The 17083-nt window shown below is 45.2% G+C and overlaps 1 protein-coding gene across 1 annotated transcript in view; it reads right to left on the bottom strand.

The window, feature by feature from the left end:
* The window catches only part of CCDC85A (coiled-coil domain containing 85A), a 209171-nt gene that overhangs the window by 58100 nt on the left and 133988 nt on the right, over positions 1 to 17083 (bottom strand). The gene's annotated exons all lie outside the window — the stretch shown is intronic.

Here is a 17083-nt window from a genome sequence, read left to right as displayed (position 1 = left end):
ACTTCTGCAGTCTATCTCGGATTACTGGGAGGCTTAGGCTCAGCTGCCCATTCCTAAGCAAATAAGTAGAAGGGATCATACCTGCCTGGGAGCCATCGTCTCAAACCCAGAAGTCCATCTCCAGTTCTAAATATCAGAGTGGTAGGATCTGCTTACTTGGCAGCAAGGGAAGGCATTCTACATATACTCGGAAGTGCATGCTCCCAAGTTGTTGTTTTTGTTCTAATCATTGCATGTGTTCGTTTCAGATCTGAGCTTGACTTGGAAAACAGGTCCCAGGGCAGCGGCTAGGCTGAAAACCTTGCTTAGATAAAGTCAGCATCATTGCTTCCTTTGTCTTAAATGGGAAATTACTTTTCATACAAAGGTGCTGAAAGGCTGTATCAAGGCCTCTTCTCACATTACACTTCCTAAGTGCACATCTGAGACGTTTTAAGAGCACACCTGACAAATTTGAGTGTGGATGTGGCAGACACATTTGCAAACACATATAACAGAGATCCACTCATCAGGCAAAGGATGTTAACTGCAGCTCTCTATGTAATACACAATTTGTTGTTGTTGTTCAGTCGCACAGTCAAGTCCAACTCTTCCCGACCCCATGGACCAGATCACGCCAGGCCTTCCTGTCTTCTGCTGTCCTCTGAAGTTTGCTCAATTTCATGTTTGTTGCATCTATGACACTGTCTAACCATACACAATAGTGACATACAAAAAAATGCGAAACAAAGAAACAAATTTGGCCCCTTCATATTTTATGATGAAAGTACTGCGAAGCATTCTGTATAATAGGTAAATGCTGTACCTCCTGATCCAAAACAAAGTAGAAAGGAGCAACTGGAGAGGCGCTCAGTAAGTATTGGGGGGGGGGGCAACAAGGCATCAACCCTGCCTACTCACTCCTCTCGTACAACTGACAGTCAGGTGACTGTAGCCTGATAAAGGAAAATTACTATCAATTCCACCTCAGCATAGGGGGCAGTCTTAGCCAATGGGTAACAGGGGCAGTTGCCCTGGGCCCCATGCTGTTGGAGGTCCTGACTAGTCAGAGCCCCATTCACTCCTATGGAGAGGGGAAAGAAGAAAAATATCAGGCTCCCACTGTGCCCTTTGCACCCATCCCATCCGAGGACTGGGAAACCAGCTCAGGAGCAGCTGTGCCTGCACCATCAGAGGCTTATACAGCTGCTGTGATGACACTCCATCTCCAGATCTTGAAATGAGGGCCTTAATTTCACACCCTACAAACGTATTTTGTTGTTGTTGTTTTATAGTTTTTATAACTGAGGTTTTGGGGACTGATTAAGTCTTCCAGCCCTCAATGGGGGCAATGCCTGGACTCTGGGTATCCCCCAGCATTCACCTGGCCTATTATGAGGGGATTAATGGCTTGAAGGAACCACACAGTAGGCTTGACGGAAACAACTAAGAGACAGATTCAGGTGTGTAGCTGTGTTGGTCTGGAGCAGCAGAAGTTTGACTCCAGTGGCACCTTTAAGACCAACAAAGTTTTATTCAGGGTTTAAGCTTTCATTTGAAGAAGTGTGCATGAACATGAAAGATTATACCTTGAATAAAACTTTGTTGGTCTTAAAGGTGCCACTGGAGTCAAACTTTGTTCAACTAAGAAACAGGTTTATTTCAGTGGTATGGTTGTTTCTTTGTTTTCCTTTTCTCCAGCCCTCTCACTATTACAGCAACATTTACTGGAGAGCTGGGGCCTGAGAAAGCATAACAGTTACAAAGCAGGTTTCCTGTTTGACTGATTCATACTTATAACATGGAGACTGAAACAGCACCCAAACCCTACCTATCTTTAAAATACTTGAAGTCCCTAATGGACTCCCTACCTAAGCAACAGACTCAGGGGTGTTGAACTCATTTGTTGTGAGGGCCAGATCTGACATAAATGAGACCTTGTTGGGCCGGGCCATGTGTGTCATAAAATGTAATGCCCAGTAGTGAAGATATAAACTTAATAAAGGACACAGATGAAGATTTTTAAAATAAAACATGCTTAAAACACTAGCATTCTTGCAATATTTTGTCTATTTAAGAGTATCGGATAACTGACACCTCTTGCTCTGAATTATTGCATCAAAATCTCTATGCTATAGCAATCTTGAGTATGCTGTTCAGGTGTGTATCTGTAAGCTGCAAACCTGCTTTTGATTTATTGACAGTCATTATAGAAATCTCATGCTTAGTGTTCTCAGCCTAGGACCCAGTGGAAAATATGAAATGGCTGGGCATTGCAAGTTTTTGTACATGTTGCTTAATTTTCTGGTCAAGAACATGAGAAGGCATCCTGACACAGAATAAGGGCTATTTGTTTGTCTATAAAACTATAGTCTTCCCCAGAGGAACAACTACAACTTCCTACAAAGGAAATGTGCTGGGTGAACTTGCTCTGGACACATACTCTCAGCCTAATTCACCTCACTGGCTTGTTGCTATTCCTCCTCTAAAATAGTTCACATTGTTTTCTTACTGAGAAAGACTGGATCATGAGAGCATGAACACAGTGAAAAGGGGGAGGGAACCCAGTTGTACCCAGGAGAGCCCTGGCATAAGGCCCCCCCCCCAAAAAAACCCCACGCACACAGAGCATAAGGAGCCCAACAGAATACACACACACTGTAGCGAGGCACACAAATGTTCATACCTTGAACAAAACTGCTGGTCTTAAAGGTACCTGGTATTTCAACTGTGCGATTGAGGCAGCCTAGCAAAGCAAGCTCTCCCTCATTCCCTTCCTCCCTGCCTCCCTTCAGGGAGAAGCCTCAGGAAAGAAAGGGTTCCCTTTGTCTCCTGTATAGGATTGAGACAGCCTGGCCAGGAAGTGAACTCTGTTTGGTTCCCTCCCTCCCTCCCTCCCCCTGGGAGGAGGAGGGGGAGAAGCCTCAGCCAGTGCTTTACCAGACTCTCTCAGTCGCACAGGAGAGGCTTGCCTATCTATCTCTCCTGTGCATTTGAGAGAGTCTGGGCAAGTAAGATGGGATGTAGGAGCAGCAGCAGTAGAACTGGAAAAGGAAGCAAGAAACAGCCAGGGCCTTGCAGGCCGGATTACGGCCCTCCGAGGGTCTGATCTGGCTCCTGGGCCACATGTTTGACACCCCTGGCTTAACTCTTCTCCCACCAGAAACCAACAATTCCCAACTTTGTCCTTTGGCTAGCAGTTAACTGCCAAACTCATCCCACTCCCCCCCCTGCAACATTCCAGTCCACCATTTGAAGGTGACTGGCTGAGGCTCCTGGAGGACAGAACTTGAAGGTGCATACAATAAAGAATATCTTGTATGACACATATAAATATTTCATACCCCACCCTACCTCCCAAGATTTAGTGTTCCTTAAGAATGTTAGAATTGGGGGAGGGGCATGATTTATTTCCCTATGCTATTTACATTTCATTTTGGAACCATCATTTCCAGATTGGGCCTGCAGCAGACTAACTGGGTTCTTACACCAAGAGGGCAACTGTTGTGTTTAAAAAGCAGGTCTGTGGGCAGCAAAGCCATGAGCTCAACAGACCTTAGTAGGTCTTACTTTTGCTGCTGAGTTGGCTGCTCAATTATATCCAGATCACCTCACCCGCCAGGCAGCCTATAAAATAAAAATGAATGGCAGATGAGGCTTCCCTCCTTCCCATTCTGAAGCTCACTGGTGATTTAAATATGCACTCACACTGGGAGTGCGTGTGAATTGCAAAACATAAGAAGGCAATCTACAGCGGTTTGTCGGAAGTGATTAAAATACAGTGTGATACTGAACTAAAAATAGGGCAGCGGGACAACAGGGAAAGAGGTGATTCAAGGTACTGTGTGCTCTGCTATGCAAAAATTGTCATAGCAAGTGATGGATGAACCTGTGACGCTTCAGAAATTAGCACACACAGCCTGCAAAGTTTTGCTAAAGTAGCACCACTTTCTGGATGGCTTTAAAGTTGGGAATTACCGAGCTGTTCTTCTGATACTTCTAGGCTAGATAATTAAGTAGATCAGTCCTTTATGGTTTCCACTAGAGTGCTATTAATTTGCCTGAGGTGAATCAAAGGAATCAAAGGGGAAAACTCATGACAGCTAAATTTCCCATAAGAATGTAAAGATAGCTCAGTTCCCATGGTTTGAGAGCTCTGCTGGATCAGGCCCAACTAGTCCAACATTCTGTTTCACACAGGGACCCACCAAATGCTTCTGGGAAGCTCAAAAGCAAGGCATGGAGGCCACAGGCCTCCCTTAATGTTGCTTTCAGCAACTGATATTCAGAGATGCAATGCCTCTGAAGATGGATGCTCTATTTAAGCAGTATGGAAAATAGCTATTGATGGATCTTTTCTCCATGAATGTCTTTACCCCCCCTTAAAGCCATCTAAATTAGCAGCCATCATCACAATTTATGGTAATTAATCCCCCAATTATGTATAAGTAGTTAATTGCTGCCGCTGCCACCTATGGAAATCTGTTTATCTTGTTTTTAAAAATGTAACTTCTCTCAATATTACTACAGGGCTGTTTCTTTTTTTTCCTGAAACCATACCTTTTCTACCCACTGAATTTTGCAAATCTTATCCAAATGCTTCTAATCTCACTTGAAATTCTTGTGGATATTTTGCCTGGGCAAGACTCTCCCTGTTTCCTTCTAATTTCACCTGAGTCAAAGTTCAGTGGCAATAATGCTCTCATTCTGTGCCATGGACGATGCAATACTCTTACGGTTCAGACTGGTGACCCAATGCAAAGCTAGTCTGAAGACAAAAGAGAAAAGAACTCTGGGAAATGTTTTTAAAATTGGGCCAGAAAAAGAAAGTAGAAGACTGGAAACAGAAAATGGCTCAGGAAAACTACAATAAAGTGTTGACTGCATCCTTATGTTTTTACTGTTCCTTATTCCAAGAACAATAGACCTCCCCTTTTCTGGCCCAAATATTTAATTGCAACTCCCTCCAGCTGAGCATGTTTATAAAATATGTTCTCCACTGAAGGGGTGTAACAGCAGCAATGGCAGAACTACAAAACAGCATGGTTCTGATTGCCTTCCAATAGAACTCCAAGGCTAAGCTTATTCACAGTTTTTCACATTTTACAAACAACTTTATAATCTTTGTCAATCAGTTTGATAACAGCCCCTGTGGTTCTAAACTAATGTTATGTCCATTTTACAAAAAGGAAATTAAGGTTGAGAGATTATGATTCACTCAAATCTACCTACCAAGTCCATAGCTCAGTGGGAATCAGAGCACAAAGGTCACAGAATCAGATCTGATATCATCATACTGAATCATACTGTATAGAAATATTGATTTCTAAAAGTCTCATGCCTTCTCCTGTGATGACATTCTGTGTCTCTGTTTCCTGTGCAGGCCAAATGGTCCAGGGCAGACCAGATGGCCTGAACAACCTCAATAGCCATGCCATATAACCACACATTCTTTCACACCTCTAAGTGGAAGAGCCAGACTTCAAGGCACCTGCTTTAAGGCTACATGGGCCATATCACGTACATCATGGAGAAGCTGGAAACTGGGTCACCTGACTGCAGGAGGGGCCTCCAAACTTCTAGCCAATCCTATGTTGCAGCTATGACAACCAACAATTGGGCACACCCCTGTCCACTCGTGGTTGGCTGGATGGCCACAGCTAAACATGACTCGATTGGGGTTTAATTGTTTGAGACCTATGGGAATGAGTTCTCTCTTAGCTCTTGCTCTCTGCTCCTGTTCTCTCTGCTTGTTTTATGGCACCTAGAAATGCCGTCTTGTGAGGGACAAAGATCTGCTTTGTGAATTAGACCACATAGTTGAGCAAGGATGGATTTTTCCTTCAAAATCCCTTGGACTGTTTGGATGTTCCTGAACTTGGTAAATATGGATCTTTTACTGTGTAGTTAAAGCAAATCGCTATTATTCTTGTTTCAAAATGGTCTCTGATGTTGTACCTGAGTTCCAAGTCTAAATCTGGTGGCTAACCCTGACCACATATGCTACCTTGGTAAGAGTGTGCATCTCTGAGTGAGTTGCTAATGTGTTAAATTCCAGAGTTTGAACCTCTAATCTCAGGTTGGGGGGAACTACTGTAGAGGTTCTGGTGGCACATTGTTCTGAAACCAGAGAGGGTACTGACCATCTCGTGGTTTGCTGTTTAAGGTACTGGAAAAGTACAGGATTCCCTCCCATTCCTGGACTGGCTTGGGTGGGAAATACCTGTACACATACTGATTTAGGACCAGTCTACATATTACAGCAAAGATCGTGAACTTTGTGTAGAATGCAGCAATCTATCTCTTCGCTGAGCTGTGGAAGTGAAACTACCTATATTGTTGCGGCAACAACATTGTGGCAGAATTATAAGCAAGATGGGGAAGCTCTGTACAGCAGCCTGGATTAGCTGAGTGCTCTCTGTGTGGTTCCTCTCCCATAAAGCTTTGCAGGCTTAGCTATTGTCATCTCTCAAGCCTCTCTCTAGCCTGACAAGGCACTCTGCTCTAAAAGAACTATTTACATCTCTGAGTTCCAGCCTCAAAGCCAAAACATCTTGATATGAGGACCTGTGGCTCCAAACTCCTGCCTTGACAGAGAGGGCGTTATTAACCTAGTGATATAATGACTCTGGTCAGAGTCTTCTGGTCAGAAAAGGGAGGGGTCTAGGTTTTGTCAGGACCATCCGATTTCTTGACTGACAGCTAATCTGGATCCTAAAGGTATTTAACTCCAGTGTTTGAGAGGCTAAGGGCCCTCTGCAACACTGTAGTTAGGTCTTGCCAGAGCAGCTAGAATGCATTCCTAAATAGATAATTCCTAAATGAATAATAAGTGCACTATTTGTTTATACGTATTGGTTTGTCTGTTCCCTTCTGTAAGATCAATAATGAAATTGCCACTTGCTTGAATACTATGGGTTTAAATTTTCAATAAATGGACTTTGGAACAGTTCTCTCTCTCTCTCTCTCTGAAACGATAGGGTCCTGCCAGTTTCCACCCCCACCCTTACCAACCAGGTAGGAATGGGAGTCCTACGAAAGGTTCCTGCACTCCTAATTTCCCCAACAAACATTAGCTTCCAAGTTCAATTTGAGGTGCTGAGTTTAAGCTAGTGGTGACATTATGGATACAAGATGACCTTCCAAGCTCAATTTAAGATTTTGAGCTTCCAGATAACGTTGAGGCTCATTTTTAATGGTGGATTTAACCTTTAAAACTCTAAAATGCTTGCAGCCTACATCTCTTTGAGAGTATCCCTATAGACTTCTCTTCTGTTTAAGATTTTCAGGGGAGGCCCTGCTCAAGATCCTGCCAACAAGAGTGATAAGAGCAGATCTGAGAAAGGGATGAGACTTCTCCACAGCTGCCCAGAGGCTATGGAGTTAGATCCCTGTTAGCTTTGGGGCTGACATGGATGGAACAAGCTAGCCCCATCTTGTCAGCTCTTGGAAACTAAGCAGGAAGTTCAGGGTTGCTTTGAAGAGGCAGGCAATGGAAAACCACCTCTGTTCTTCTCTTGCCTTGGAAACTCTATGAGGTCACTTTCCACTAGGGTTGCCAGGTCAACTTACCTGGCCAGCGGGGGTCTCCCAACATCCAAAAGTGATGTTGGGCATTTTTGGGTCTACTTCCAGTTTCAGGCCTACTTCTGGTCGGGAGTGACAGTCTGGTTATTGGCCAAAACTCTATGGTAAATTCGGCTTCAAACCATAGAGTTTTGCCCAAAAACCACAGCATCACCCCCACCGGAAGTAGGCCTGAAACCAAAAGTAGGACCGAAAAGGTCAGTTGGGGGCAGGAGTTTCCCCTGCTGGCCGGCAGTGGGCAAGAGCCTATGATAGCAGGGTTTCCCCTGCTCCCACTGTGGGGCTGGCAACTCTCATTTCCACCACCAAGCTCTGGGAGAAACAGGAAGGCCAGGCTTGCCATTTGTTCAGCTCCTATTTCCTGCCAGAACTCCAGTGGCCAGTGGGAGTAAAGAAATTAAAAATTGCCATCAGCCAACATCATTATTTCACATCTGAGTTTTACTGTAAAGTTTCTGGTGATTTTCAGTGGGGTGTGACAAACCTGGAAGTGAAGTTTCCCTTGGAAGTGAAGTTGCCTGACACTGCCCCCCCCCATGTCCCTACCACGCTGTAGTCCTGCCAGTTGGCAGCCATCGGCTGGCAACCCCAGGGAAGATTCTTTCCAGCAAGATTTTCATAGGCTTTGGTAGTGCCATTATAATTTTATGGGTGTGCTGTTGCAGCTTTAGTGCTGCTATTCAGGATTTTTAGATTTTTCTCTTGGATGTTGTTGTAAGCCTCCCAAGGAGGATGAGGAGGAAAGAAGGGACTAAGAACTGACTTGCTGATTTCAGCAAGGGACTAACAGCATTCTAGTTCCCAAAGTGGCCTGCCAGATACGTCAGGGGAAGATGGAATGACATGAAGGGCAACATAGCTTGCCCCATGGACCATCTCCAGCATCTGGTATTCAAATATAAATCACCTTTGTTCTTAGAAATAACAGCCTTGGATATACTTACGTATCTTGAACATTTTTATCCTTCCAAGGTGCTCAGAGCTGTATACAGGGTCATGCAGCCTTCATTTCATCCTTCCAACAACCTTGTGAGATAGGTTAGGCCAAAACAGAATAGTTGGCCCAAGGTCTAGACAAATCAGGGTTGCCAGGTCCCCTCATTGCTCCAGTGGGGGGATTGGGGGGCATTCCAGGGGTGGGCGGGGACACCCCCAAACCTCCAAGAGTGACCATATGGCAGGTCACCCCTCTCCCTCCCCTCCTGCCTGATTTAAAGGGCTTCAGCTGATTGGAGGGGACCACGTGGCCCACTGACCAGCTGGAGGGGCTTTTAAATCTAGCAAGAGGAAGGAAGAGGAGCAGTCGTGGGCCGCATGCTCAGCTCACAAAAAGACCTTTTAAAGGATCTTTTTGCAAGTGGGGTGGGGTGCGCAGGGCTGGGGGAAATCAACCCCACATACCACAGCCCCACAACCGTCCCTCTCCCTCCCTCCTGTTAGATCTAAAGGGCCCTCCAGCTGGTTGGCAGGCCACGTGGTCCTCACCGATCTGCAGAAGCCCTTAATCAGGCAGGAGGGGAGGGAGAGGGGTGGCTAGGCAAGTGGTCACTCTTGGGGTGAGGCTTAGGGGCAGGGCTTTCCCTGCTGGCCTGCTGGCCAGTGGCAGACTGAAGACCCCAAAAGTGGGGGAACCCCTACCCAGACCTGGGAGCTGGCAATCCTACCAAGGTAACTGAGAGTTTCAATGACAGAGGGAGGATATGAACCCAGGTCTCCAAGAGTTTAGTCCAAATATAGGATTAAAAAAACAAAAACCTTTGCTCTCATCACACCTAATTTATGGCAATCCCATGGGGTTTTCAAGGTGAGATATGTTCAGAGGTGGTATGCCAGTGCCCCCCTCTGTGTCACGACCCTGGACTTCCTTGGTGGTCTCCCAAATACTGACCAGGGCAACCTAGGATTACCCTCTTTGAATATGTATAATCCTTTTTTCAAAGACTCCCAAAAGCAATGGTCATCAGTTCCACAAGTTAATTACAGTAAGAGTAGTCCTGCAGTTGAATCAGCTGCCTAGGGAGGAGGTGAGCCCCACCCCCTCATTGGCAGTCTTCAAGCAGCAGTGGAATGAACACTTGTCAGTGATGCTTTAGGCCCTAAAGCATCCCTGTCAAGTGTTCGTACAGCTGATGCTTGAAGAATTAGGCTGATCCTGCACTGAGCAGAGGGTTGGACTACATGGCCAGTATGGCCACATCCAACTAGAATCACAGAGTTGGAAGGGGCCATACAGGCCATCTAGTCCAACACCCTGCTCAATACAGGATCAGCCTAAAGCAGGGGTGTCAAACATGTGGCCCAGGGGCCGGATCAGGCTCCTGAAGAGCTTCTATCAGGCCTGCAGTGGAACTGGCTGTCTTCTGGTTCTTCTTCCAGTTCTGCTGCTGCTGCATCAGTGTAGGTTTGCAGCTTACAGATACACACCTGAACAGCATCCTCAAGATTGCAACAGCACAGACATTTTCATGTAATAATTCAGAGCAAGAGGTGTCAGTTATCAGACAGTGTTAAATAAACAAAATATTGCAAGAGTGCTAATATTTTAAGCATGTTTTTATTTTAAGTTAAAAAAACACCTTTGTGTTTGTGTCCTTTATAAAGTTTATATCTCTGTTACCTAGTATTACATTTTATGACACACATGGTCCGGCCCAACAAGGTCTCATTTATGTCAGATCCAGCCCTCATAACAAATGAGTTCGACAACCCTAGCCTAGAGTATCCCTGACAAGTGTTTGTCCAGCCGCTGCTTAAAGACTGCCAGTGCGGGGGAGCTCACCACCTCCCTAGGCAGCTGATTCCACTGTTGCACAATTCTTACTGTAAAAAGGTTTTTCCTACAATCCAGCCAGTACAATCCATTGTTGTGAGTCCTATCCTCTGCTGCCAACAGGAAGGCATTCCCTGCCCTCCTCTAAGTGACAACCCTTCATATTCTTAAAGAGAGCAATCAAGTCCCCTCTCAACCTCCAATTTTCCTGACTAAACATTCCCAAGTCCCTTAGCCTTTCCTCACAGGGCTTGGTCTCCAGGCCCCCATCATCCTTGTCACTCCCCTCTGCACACGCTCCATTCTGTCCACATCCTTTTTGAAGTGAGGTCTCCAGAATTGCACACAATACTCCAGGTGTGGCCTGACCAATGCAGTGTACAGTGGGACTAAATCACATCTTGTGATTTGGATGTTATGCTTCTGCTGATACACCCTAAGATTGCATTAGCCTTTTTTGTTGCCACATCACACTGGCTGCTCATATTTAAGTTTTGGTCCACCTGTACCCCAAGATCTTGTTCACACACACTGCCACTCAGAAGCGTATTCCCCATCCAGTATGCGTGTTCCTCGTTCTTGTTACCCAGATGTAGAACTTGACACTTATCCTTGTTAAACTGCATCTTGTTTACATCCACCCACTTTTCCAGTGTGTTCAGATCTTGTTGAATCCTATCTCTATCTGTTGGTGTGTTCGCTGCTCTTCCCAATTTGGTGTCATCTGCAAATTTAATGAGTAGCCCCTCCACACCCTCATCTAGATCATTTGTTAAAATATTGAAAAGAACTGGGCCCAGAACCGAGCCCTGTGACATTCCACTGGACACCTCCCTCAATCAGGTGAAATGCCACTGACAACTAATCTCTGAGTGCAGTTCTCCAACCAGTTCCCTGTCCACTTAACTATCCTAGAGTCCAGTTCACAGTCCTGTAGTTTACCCATCAGAACATCATGGAGAACCCTGTCAAAAGCTTTACTGAAATCCAGGTAAACAACATCAACAGCATTCCCTCGATCCAATAAGCTCGTCACTCAATCAAAGAAGGAAATGAGGTTGGTCTGGCAGAACCTGTTAGGGACAAATCTGTGCTGACTTCCCTGGATCACCGAGTTGTCCTTTAGATGCTGGAGGTAGATCCCTTTAAAATCTGCTCCAGTATCTTCCCTGGGACAGAGGTCAGACTGATTGGCCTGTAGTTTCCTGGGTCATCCTTCCTTTTTTGAAAATTGGGATAACATCTGCTCTCCTCTAGTCTTGTGGCACATCTCCTGTCCTCCAAGAGGTCTGGAAGATGATGGACAAAGGCTCTGCAAGCTCTCTAGAAAGTTCTTTGAACACTCTTGGGTGTATACTATGTATACAACCAGCAGCCCGAATGCCATACCTTGCCTACTACCATCTCTAGGGGCATATCTATGAATCTAGATGCTTTCTTTCTGTTCTTTCTGTAAGAAGTCCTGAACCTATTGCCAATAAATGCATACTGTGATGAGAAAGAGAAAACCAAATTCTCTTTCTCCATTCATTCCAAATCATTCAAGATGTGGAGCATCTATGATACTCCTCCAGTCACATGAATACATGAAGCTGACTTATACTGAATCAGACCATTGGTCCATCAAAGTCAATACTTTCAACCCAGTGGCTTCCCAGAGTCTCAGGAACAGGTCTTTTACATCACTTATTACCTGATCCCTTCACACTGAAATGGTGGGGATTGAAGCTGTGACCTTTTGCATACAAAGTAAAGGGCTCTACTGGTAGCAGGAGCTCCTTTGCATATTAGGCCGCATACACCCTAGAGTAGCCAATCCTCCAAGAGCTTACAGAGCTCTTCTTACTGGGGCTACTGTAAGCTCTTGGAGGATTGGCTACACTAGGGGTGTGTGGCCTAATATGCAAAGGAGCTCCTGCTACCAGTAGAGCCCTATGTACCACTGAGCCATAGTCCCTCTCTTCATTTTCTAGAGGAAGATGTGCTAAAGGCCTTTTCTCCTTGGGAAGATGCTCTGTGATCTCCTTTTTACAGATAAGATGACCAGATCAGTACACAAACAGATTAACTAAATAACCATAATGGTATTCCTTCTCTGAAGCCAAGAGCCTGAGGAAAAGGTCCTGTGTTTTCAACAAATCCTCTGCACGACCCAGAATACTCCACAGAAGGGTGGGAACTTGCTTCATTCTACACAGTGCTTTTGCAGAAGGAGCAGTGGCACAAGACTCTCATACTGTTTCTGTCTCCAGTAATACCAGAATTCTCTGAGAGACTAACCCCTCCCTTTTCCATCTGAGCACCAGGAAAAGGAGGATACTCATGGCAAGGCACAATGGTGTAGCATGCTCATGTTCCTTCTCGGCATCTTCCAAAGTTCACCTACTGATGCAAGAAACAGAGAATGGCTTCAAGATGAGCAGCCCCAGATCATGAAAAAGGTGAATGGTCTTTCTAATCTAGTCTGTCTCCGCCTGACTGGGAGGCTCTCCATCAGAGCTCTTTCCTTGTTCTACTGCCAGAGACAGAGAAATTGAACGGGAGACTTGCAACATATATCTATACCACTGATCCATGGCCACATATATTTCATATTAAATTTCATTTACTTGCCCCAAGTCCTTGGGACTGGGCAGTACGTAACAATGAATGAAGAAGGGAAGGGACAAAGTATTTCATAACCCAAGAGATACTATTTTAACAATGCTGAGTAATAAACTCTATCTCTGCTTAGAGCAAAAAAACCTATCCATCATCATGAGGTCAAACAAGGACAAGGATTACATCAACCATCTCAGTTTTGCTCAAGACATAAAGAGGATTTCAAGACATTTTGGTAAGAATTAAAGAACAAGCCATCAGCTCATAGCACCACCTTGTCCTACATTCAACATCAGATCCCTATGTGCTGTCATGCATTTAAATGCCTGCTCATTCAGGCAAGATAAAAAAGTGCACATGCAATTTAGCCATGTTTATCTATGCAGTTATAAATTACTTATAAAAATACTGTGACTTATGGCTTGCAGGTTGTTAAGTTACAGGGAAAGGAAAGGAAAAGCCTGCTCATGACATATTTTATGGTCACTAACAGCTTTTTGCTTTTGTCTTCCTACAAGCATAAATTATCATGACGTTAGTCAGTAGACTACAGCTCCTTATTTGCCTTAACAAGGTCCCGGTCACACAGGCCGGAAAATGCGGGGGGGGGGAGTGTGGCTGTTTGCCCCGGAGCAAAGTAACGCGCGGCAGCCCGATCACATGTCCGGTGGAGGTCCCGTGGGTATGCCGTTAGGTGCCAATCACACGGCTATCCTGCAGCGTGGCAAAGAAGCGGCACGGCGCAATCACACTGGCAATTGCTAGGTGCTGCTTCTGGGGCAAACTGGAATTTTCCCCCCTCACCAGTGTGCGCATGTGCCGGTGGGCGTTTGTGCGCATCCTGTGGAGACTTTAAAAAAAAACCCACATCCAGTTTGCGACGGGACATGGGCGGGCGCCGGATGCCACAGGATTCCAGCAGAAACACGATCGGACAGCCGCCCTTGCCCCACGGTTTCCAGACACTAGCACATCGTATGTACTAGTTTTTTACTTCGCATCTTCGGCAGGAAGCCACAGGTCAGCCACGGGTGCACTATGCTTCCCAGATGTTGCGGTGTGATCGCGCCCGGAAAATCCGCCTATTATCCATATCTTTAGTGCGGCAAATGCTCCGTGTGAACGGGGCCCAAGAGTGTTTATAACAGAACTGGTGTGCTTTGGTATAAACCAAGACACCTGGGTCCAATTCCCTGCTCAGCAATGAAGCTCGCTCACTGAATTTGGGCAACTCACTGTCAGTTGGGTGGGGTTTTTTGACATTTCAGGGGGAAAACCTCTGACACAGCGTGCAATAAGCACTTCCTTTCCCCCACTACTTCTCAGGCACAAAGTGCCCCCCTCGCCAAGGCATTTTGCAAGGGGAAAGGACCAGCAGAGTTTTATTATAAGTTACTGCAGCATAAAACACATCTTGCTTTTTATTTAATCACGGGGACTCACAACATGCTACAGAAGATTCTACCACTGGAGGAAATGGGGAAGAGTCTGCTAGCTGGCTAACAGTAACTGAATAAAGTCTAGATGATTTTATTGTTCTCTTGCTCCACAAGTCTGCCCAGAGGCATTTTCTGACAGGAGAGGAAAACAGGGAAGAGCCTGCTAGCTGCCTAGCAGCATCTGAATAAAATATAGCTGACTTTGTTCTCCTCCTGCTTCACAGGTATTGAAGGCCTGCATGCCCAGAGACGCAAGCCATTGGGTGGGAGCCAAAGGGCAAGAGCCAAAGGATTCTTGTCCTTCAACTCTTAGACTCTGGCTCACAGCCTTAAGCTCACAGGAAGATCAGTCAGGAGAGAGAGGAAGACCTTCTCTGACCTCAGAAGCCTCCCTTCCCCCAGGTTATTTTACTGTATTTTCTGTTTTGTACTGTACAGGAAGAAAAGTGATATAGAAATAATTAAATGAATAAACAAATGCTTCAGAACAGTTCTTGTTCATTTGGGTTGGTCTGTTGGGCTTTACCCATGTGAAATGAGGAAGTGACCTAGGATATCCCTGTCTCTAGGGGTGGGGTTTTGGCTCACCCTGGAAAGGATGCTTTCTGATACTGATTTTGACGGTGACTGATAGTATATGATGCAAAAATTTGCCCTTGCCCCCAACACTGGATTGCGTGAAACTGCCTTCACAGACTGTCTCACTGGGACACAATTACATATTCCAGGCCTCCATGTGTCCCTACAATAGACAAACCCTCCAGATCCAGATACACCTTAATGATGCACATTTAATTAAAAGGCAATGCCACAATCCCAGGAGCTTACATCTCAAGTCATACAGAGAGAAAAGAGAGGGGAGGGAAGAAAAGGAAATGAAAGATGAATGGAAGCTAATGCAGTTATGCATATTTACATACCTAATTAGGTATAAATACACGGGAGCAGGTATTTGGGAGCAAACACTGTTGTTATTATTTTAGTTAAGTATTAGTTGACAGCACCACTGATTTATTATCACCTTCAAACTCTGTCATGAATGGACATACCTGTTATCACACCAGAGAATCCAGCGAACCTAAAGTATGGCACATCCTCCATGTTCAGGAAAGTGTTATGCATCTTAGGTAAGGTGGGCATTTCTGTGTGAATGGAAATATGCAGATTTGCAATGGATGATGCATTTTCAATACTGTTTGCCCATGATGAATTAGTCGGGCTTCTCCTAGAACTGGATTTCTGATACATACTGGTCCATTTTAACCTTTGCCATGACACTTGTTTCTCTTGTCTCTAATTACAGATCTGGGGCTATCTGATTTTCTCATTTCTTCCTGGAACAAAGCGTACAATTTTTGCACATGGTTAATTCTATGGAGAGCCGTGCCAAGTATGTGGCTGTGATTATTGCTAAATGAAGCATTGGCACTCATAAGCTTTATCCTTTGCTAACCAAATTACATTTGGAATTACACTCCACCCCTCTACTCCGATTATCATGATCTGAGTCAAAACAGTTATTTTTATACCCCAGGCAACAGGCGCAGTTTACTCCTCCTTGGGATATACATGCTTTCAAGACACTGTTGGTAATTATACGTCTCCCTGTAATTAGGTAATTTTAATCCTGAACTCCTACAAAAGGAATTGGCTTTTTTTAATTGCTGGTCTTAATTGGAAATTAATCTACCTCTTTGTTGCAGTTTAATCTGAGAGTCTTTTTTAAAGAAACAAGTCTAGAATTTGAACAGCCTTAATACTGAATCAGATCACTGGTCTATCAAGGTGAGTACTGTTGACTCTGACAGGCAGCTGCCCAATGGGGTCTCCTGATAGAAGTCTTTCCCATCACCTACTAACGATCATTTTAACTGGAGAACCCAATGACTGAACCTTAGATTATCTGCATGCAAAGCAGATGTTCCACCACTAAGCTATAGCCCTTCCCCCTATTGCATTCAAGCTGATTAGTGCTCATGGGGTAGTCTTGCAGTGGCTTACCTCATTTCTCCAAGGTCAGTGGGTAGCACTAGGGGGAGGATGTCAACTAGGTACCCCTTAACACATGAGGTCCTGCAGGGGGCAATCCTCTCTCCAATGTTGTTTAACATCTATATGCACCCGCTTGCCCAGATGGTGTGGAGCTTCAGTACACTGATGACACACAGCTGTATCTGTTGATGGACGGATGCACAGACGCTGCCCCACAAAATCTAACCAAGGGGCTGGGGGTCGTGGTGGAATGGCTGAGGAAGAGTCAGCTGAAACTGAATACAACCAAGATGAAGGTTCTGTGGCTGGGTAGGAGGGGATTCAGGATTGGGGTGCCAATTTCCCACTCTTGATGGTGCACCTTTAATACTGGCTCAAGCCGTCAGCAGTTTGGGCATGGACCTGGACACCTCCTTATCAACGGAGGTACAGATCACAAATGTTGCCAAGCCAGCATTTTACCAGCTGCACCAAGCGAGGCAACTGGCCCCCTTCCTGTCTCGCCTTGACCTGGCCACAGTAATCCATGTAATGGTCACCTCCAGATTGGATTGGATTGGATTGGATAAAGTGTAATTCACTTTATACTGGCCTACCCTTGAGACTGATCCAGAAACTCCAGCTGGTTCAGATTGCAGTGCCACGGGTCCAGATGGGAATGCCAGGGACAGCATATATTCAACCTGTGCGGCGTCAGCTACACTGGCTTCCAGTG

This window comes from Gekko japonicus, unplaced genomic scaffold, assembly GCF_001447785.1.
Source record: "Gekko japonicus isolate JY-2015 unplaced genomic scaffold, Gekko_japonicus_V1.1 scaffold141, whole genome shotgun sequence".
In the NCBI taxonomy this organism is placed as follows: Eukaryota; Metazoa; Chordata; class Lepidosauria; order Squamata; family Gekkonidae; genus Gekko; species Gekko japonicus.
Note: the sequence above shows the minus strand (reverse complement) of the source record. Positions and strands in the feature narration are given on the sequence as shown.